The sequence below is a fragment of the Eriocheir sinensis genome, unplaced genomic scaffold (genome assembly GCF_024679095.1).
Source record: "Eriocheir sinensis breed Jianghai 21 unplaced genomic scaffold, ASM2467909v1 Scaffold1270, whole genome shotgun sequence".
Taxonomy (NCBI): Eukaryota; Metazoa; Arthropoda; class Malacostraca; order Decapoda; family Varunidae; genus Eriocheir; species Eriocheir sinensis.
Window position 1 is genome coordinate 23,157 of NW_026110596.1, and position 7,215 is coordinate 30,371.

Below are 7,215 nucleotides of genomic sequence, written 5' to 3' on the forward strand. Positions count from 1 at the left end.
GTTTCCGGAGTCATCACACTCGTACAGAACATGTTTATTGCATGACTTGACCTGACCTAGCATACCGAGACACAGGGATGGATGAAATTCTCTAATATATAAACTTACGAGAAAATAACAAGTTTTTTTCTCTCAGAATGGCAACACCCCCGCCAATAGACTCGATCGCTCGCCATATATAATTCTTCCGCCTCGTCATATTTTTTTTTTTCAGCTTTCTCGTCCCCTGCATGCATAATATTTAATGCTATACTTAACGGCAACATCAATTAAGGGCTGATATCGAATTAAGCCGTGCTGGGAAGAGAGAGAGAGAGAGAGAGAGAGAGAGAGAGAGAGAGAGAGAGAGAGAGAGAGAGAGAGAGAGAGAGAGAGATGCTGACTTTAAATGCTGACTTCAAATATCACTTCTTCATCGAGTCCGAGCCATGCTGAATGCTGAGAGCCGAGATGCTGACCTTAAATGCTGACTTGAGGATATGTTAGCTGACTTCAGATATCACTTTTCTTCATCGAGTGAGCCATGCTGAATACCGAGAGCCGAGATGCTGACTTTAAATGCTGACTTGAGGATATGCTGATCGACTTCAGAGATCACATGCTAAACTCAAAGCAAAGTCAGCATATTATATTTATAGCATATAATTGGTATAGAAAAATCAGTCATGCTGAGTACAGACTGACACATCATTGAATGTTTAATGCTGTCATGCTGATAACTTGACCATCCTGAGTTCAAAATAGTCAGCATTGATACACAGACTATGCTGAGTGTTAATTAAAAATAATGACTTAATAAACCCCTATATGCTGAGCTCAGATGCATGGAAACTAACACATGCTGACTTAAATGCTGACTGATTCTGAGCCATGAGTTTATTGACCTTATAACACAAATGCATGCTGACTTGAGGTACGTGTTGGCCGATCGATCGACATCAAGGATACTCAGCACTCAGCATAAAACTGATTTTCACTGCTGAACTAATTAACTATAAGAGATGAAGAACCCTTAGAATATATATCATTCTAGATCTCTTCCTCTATGAAACACATAGGAATGTATAACTATCTCCTATAAGTCACCCTAAGGACCTTGCTCATGGTACAAGATACAGTAATGTCTTTGATAAACTAACTCAAAAGATGGACAATTGTAACCTATATGAGTGATAATATATATTGAACAAGCCCTCTTCCATTATATTTGCAGTATTAAGGAATATATATCAAGCTGCTAACTCATCCCTTGCTCATGGTAGAAGATTGTGATATGTCTTTGATAAACTAACTCAAAAGATGGACAATTGTGCCTGATATATATATACTGAACAAGACCTCGATCCATTATCTTTGCAGTATTAAGGAATATATATCAAGCTGCTAACTCATCCCTTGCTCATGGTAGAAGATTGTGATATGTCTTTGATAAACTAACTCAAAAGATGGACAATTGTGCCTGATATATATACTGAACAAGACCTCGATCCATTGTTTATGCAGTATTGAGGGATAGGTACATCAGTTTCCTAACTCACCCCTTGCTCATGGTATCTTCCTAAGGCATTGCTAGACTTGTTTTTATATGCCAAAGATTGAGTACATTAAGACCTTCTCAAAGTCTTACCCAAGAGTTAGTGCTTGATATAAAACTATGCTCATGATAATTAAGGCTTCACAAATGCTGACACTGCCCATGGGAAGACACTTAATGTCAGGTAATTATCAAACTAACACATAATTAATGGTTTTGATCCCCAGAAAATAAGGTAGCTACTCGGTGGCACTGGAAGAGGCTGATCGAGGGTCTGGGGGCTTGAGCTAGGGGGCTTCAGGTAAGAGAAAATACATATAATTAATAGCTTGGACATCAATAATCTAGACCAACCCTTGCTTATGGTAGCTTTCCAAGGCATCGCTTATAGACTTTTTATAATATAGCAAAAATAGAGTACCATCAAGGCTTTCTCAGTCCAATTACTCAAGAATTAGTTCAGTGCTTGTTATAATATTGTTTTCTCGGCCAACCCTTGACAAGGCTATTAAAACTGTTCTTGACAATGCTAGTAATTATCTAACATATACTGGAACCCTCACTAATGTTACATAACAAAGTGGAGACTTAATTGCTGGGGATATTTGATTCATAGTTCCATATTAATTCTTTTTGCTCACTGGAAAAGTTAATTAAAATGTTACCGCCAGTATTATGCTAACACACTTGCTAGGTTAGGTTAGGTGACCAATTACTGGGGCCTGAGGGTCTTAGGGCTGACACGGGAAGGGAAAACACTTATTTATAATGTCTTTGACCCCCAGAATAAAGGTAATTAGGAGCTGAGACTGGGGACTTGAGGGGGCTGGGTACATACTGTTTGGGCAGGTAAATCATTCTTCTACATCAATCCTCTGTTATTTTTAAGCTCAAGAACTTTGACTAAAAGCAGCGATGGACCTTCAACTGTAAGGACGTGGCAAATTCTACTAGTCTGAGGCCTTTTCAAGCACTCAAAATCTCTCTTTAAATAGTTTGGGGGAGAGAATTCATTCCTTTACATCAAGCGTGTTATTTTTTAAGCTTGAGAACTTTGACTAAAAGCAGTGCTGGACCTTCAACTGTAGAGACATGGCAAATTCTATGTTTGAGGCCTTTTAATAGTCAAACCTTCTTATATGTTGTTTGAGGAGGTAATTAATTCTCCATGAACTTAACATGGCAAATTCTGAGTGTACGAGGCCTTTCCAAATAGTCAGTCTCTTTAAATACTGTATGGGGAGGTAATTGATTCTCCTACATCAACCCTTGCTCAATGTGATGCTTTAAAGCTTGATATCTAGCCAGAACTAAGCTTTCAAGGGTTAAACATGGCAAATTCTGAGTGTACGAAGCCTTTCCAAATAGTCAGTCTCTTTAAATACTGTATGGGGAAGTAATTGATTCTCCTACATCAACCCTTGCTCAATGTGATGCTTTAAAGCTTGATATCTAGCCAGAACTAAGCTTTCAAGGGTTAAACATGGCAAATTCTGAGTGTACGAAGCCTTTCCAAATAGTCAGTCTCTTTAAATACTGTATGGGGAAATAATTGATTCTCCTACATCAACCCTTGCTCAATGAAGATCTCACTCACTTTAAAATATTCCACCCCCCAAAATATACATACTGGGATCAGAAATCTATGTGGTTGCAGCTATCAACTGGCTATGAAGGGTAAATTTCACTCAACAACTGAAGCAGAGTGGCTTAACCCGGTAGCAGGGACGGGCCAAATTTGTGGCTTTACCGTGTAGCAGCGATGGGCCAAATTTGTGCCATGATTTGAACCCCCCAAAATAGATGATACATAAACTTGTCACAAATGCTGATATATATTATTATGAAATGGTTTGTGGAGTGATGATTTTTCCCATTTTTCTGCTTAGAGGGACCATTAAGAAACATGATCCTGCTGCTACCGGGTTAAAACTACCCACATGCTGTCCAGAAGACCACCTATCAACCCGGACTCTAGATTCTAGGATTAAAGATGAGCTCCTGGAGGGCAGCATGAGCCAATGCAAGATGGCACCACTATAAACACTTGCCTGCACCAGAACGGGCTGGGCTGACCATCAGGCCCCACTGGAAGAAGCCTTGGGCCGACCATCAGGATCCACTGGGAAGAAGCTTACCTGAGCAATAGGCCATGACGTAAAAAACAAAAAAAAAAACAAAAACAAAAAACATGAACCTAAAAACACATATTTGACAAGGCTTTCAGGGAGTTACAGACAAGGGTGCTTTATGACCCTTCCTCTGTACCATCAACCTAAAAAAACATCATTGAGAACCCAATTACTGACCTTTTTGGCCTTGGAAATATACAACAGAAAATACAAGACCCAAACAGTCCCCTCAATAAACAGACATACAACTGAAATTTGTGCCATGATATAACCCCCCAAAATAGATGATGCATAATGTGATCACAAATGCTTTGATATATAGTATGAAATGGTTTGTGTGAGTGATGATTTTTTCTCATTTTTCTCGCTTAGAGGGACCGTTAAGAAACATGATCCCTACCACCACCACCACTGGGTGAAATATGTTAGGTTGCAAATATTTCCACGAGTCACTACATCACTTGAAGGCTTTCCATATACGCTGTGTTGCTAGTATTTCCAAGGGTGGTTTTACGAGCCTTGACACCGTGACAAGGCTAACGTAACAGCCACCCATGACAGCCTGACCCATACCCTTAACAGCCGTGGGAAATTGCCGTCTTGAGATCTCAAAACAGTGCCCGCCAGACTCAACGTCATATGGTGGTGAAGATTTTAACGCAGGTACACAAAGACGCAGAGACGGACACTCAACCCTAAGGTGGAGACGTCGGCCGAAGATGTTGACGTAGCGATCCCAGACGCAGGGACGAACGGTCAACTGTGGGGTCAAACATCAGATATCAACCCGTTTTTTCAACCTGTACATATCTGCTGCCGAATATGGATGAGGGAAATATATTTTAAACCAATTTATTTTTTTCCTGTTACGTATATTTATTTCATAGAGGTCAGAGTTCACCACCCGTACTGCACGCATGGGTGGGTAAAAGACATGTATATATATAACCGTACGTGTTTGAGGATAATCTCCCTCCATAGTCAGGATTCACACATGACTAGGTTACGTATGGTCATTGTTTAACACTTTCCAACTTTTTTCTAGTTATTTATTGAGGTACAAGCCTAACAGAGGTGTCCCCATATAGGCCTGAACCCCTCTCTGATACCTGGCCTGTACTGCTGCTCTCAAATTATGTCAAACTATATTTTTTAAGGTGAAGGGAGACAGCTCTAGCAGGGAACGGAACCTGACGGAACCTCCCTCGCTAGACGCCGATCCGACAGGCTTGTTAGGGGTCACCTGGAGCACTGGGCGGCAGCTTACAGAATGGGTTAGGTCGTTAGGATACTCAAGCCAGCAGTGTGGGTTAGTGTGCAGCAGAAATGAAATGCGTTCACATGCAAAAGCCATACGTGCTGTTATGGAAGCCAGAGAGAATTGTCATACGTAAGCAGGAGTAGCTGTTATGCGAAATTTTGCCGTAAGCAGCTGGAGTTGTCATGCAGAGAAGCCGTGGGATTAGTTACGAAGGAAGGCGCAGAATGTGTTGATAGGTACGAAAGCCAGAAGCAGAGAGAGAAGGTTCAATCCATGCGGGTTATGCGAGCAGGAGTTAGTATACAGAAGCCATGCCCTGTTACGACAGCAGACGCAGAACGGGGTGTTATGAATAGCAGAAGCAGAGTGAGTTGTTACAAGGGCATGCAGATGTTATGCCAGTCCCAGGAGTGCAGGAGTTGATACCCAGAGCAGCAGAGGTTGTCCTTGGTAGCTGAAATTAAAAGGTTTTGTTAATACTCCTAGTACGGAAGTGTTGTAAGTTATGGACAGCACCAGTAGTAGTAGTAGTAGCTATTGCAGAAGGGGTTGTTAAGTTAAGACAAATCCCTACAGACATTATCATATTACCCCAACATAAATACCCTTCCATCCAGTATCTTAACCTTCAAATACATATCTCCAATACATAATTAAATCTATACACAAGCACCAGTAGGAGTTGTTGCAGGAGAGGTTGTTAGTTACGACACCCCCACTACAGACCTTTCCCCTACATAAATTCCCCTCCATTCAGTACTTTAACCTTGAAATAAATACCCCCAATACACAATATATACCCCAATACATTGAATGCACATACACATGCAACTCAGTAACACGCACATTTAAATCCATACCAAGTTCCTTATACGTACTGGGATAGGAAATACCTTATGAAGAAATAACCACAGACTTTGTATATAAATAACCCCAGTGCATAACATTCTTTCCCAACAAAACACCATTCTTAGGATATATATATAAAACACAGAAGACGAAAATCCCAAATACACACATTTTAGTATACATGCAACTCAGTAACTCACACATAAATCCATACCCAGGTTTCTTTTACGTACTGGGATAGGAAATACCTTAACCTAAAGAAACACTAAAGGCTGTATATGTAAAATCATGCGTAGTACCTTATAAGAAATAGCCCCGGCCCTTTACGTAAATACTCTCAGTGCATGACATTTCAATACATGCCAAGTAACTTTCTAACCCCATACACATGCTGAAAGAAAGAGATTGTTGTTAATAGCCATAACACACTTCCATACTTATTGATATAGCCTTCATAGATAACATGCACCCTTTAACTACTTTCTGAGCCAGTACACAAGCTGAAAGAAAGAGGATTTTGTTAATTAATAGCCATAGTAGAAAGGCTTTGTAGGAGGTACCCACAGCCACAGAACTTATAAGTAAAATCCTAAGTACAACCTTATAAGTAAAAAAACACCACAGACCTTGTAAGTAAATCCCATAGCCATATACATACAAACATCCAAGTTCATAACATTTCAATACATGCATAATACAAATCATTTAAATATTTTCCTTGGCACATAAACTTCTGCCTATATTTACAAGTTAACCTTCTCCTCCCTCTTATCCTCTTTAATACATAGAATGACATATTTCCTCTACTCCATAAGCTTCTATATATTGATCTGCCTTTATGTATAGAACTCACATCCTCCTCTTCTTCTTCCTCCTCCTTCTCCTCTGCACTGCTTGGCCTGTAAGAAGATGGGATTGTCAGATGTTTCCGACTCTAACATTAACTACTTGCAAAGGCTAAAAAAAGAGATCAATTTGGTTCTAATGAGTGCTTCTGTAGCATTATGGTACAGGGGAAGGGTCACACTACCACCAGGGTCATTAAACTACCCCTGAAAATGCCCACAACTCCTATGAAAGCCTTGTCAAATATATGTTTTCTTAGGGTCATGGTACAGAGGAAGGGTCAGACTACCACCAGGGTCATTCAACTATCCCAGGAAATGCCCACAACTCCTATGAAAGCCTTGTCAAATATGTGTTTTTAGGTTCACGGTACAGAGGAAGGGTCACACTACCATCTGTGTAATAAAACTACCCCTGTAAATGCCCACAACTCCTAGGAAAGCCATGTCAAATATGTTTTCTTAGGGTCATGGTACAGAGGAAAGGTCACACTAACACCAGGGTCATTAAACTACCCCAAGAAATGACAAACTCCTATGAAAGAACTGTCAAATATATGTTTTCGTTGGGTCATGGTACAGAGGAAGGGGCAC

At 40.3% G+C, this 7,215-nt stretch overlaps 1 long non-coding RNA gene across 1 annotated transcript; it reads right to left on the reverse strand.

The window, feature by feature from the left end:
- Positions 1–4,521: 4,521 nt before the first annotated feature.
- Positions 4,522–7,009, reverse strand: LOC126989710 (uncharacterized). Its single transcript, XR_007743628.1, has 2 exons — positions 6,076–7,009; positions 4,522–5,381 (listed from the first exon to the last, which is right to left on the reverse strand). It is a non-coding gene; the product is annotated as an uncharacterized LOC126989710 (long non-coding RNA).
- Positions 7,010–7,215: the final 206 nt, after the last annotated feature.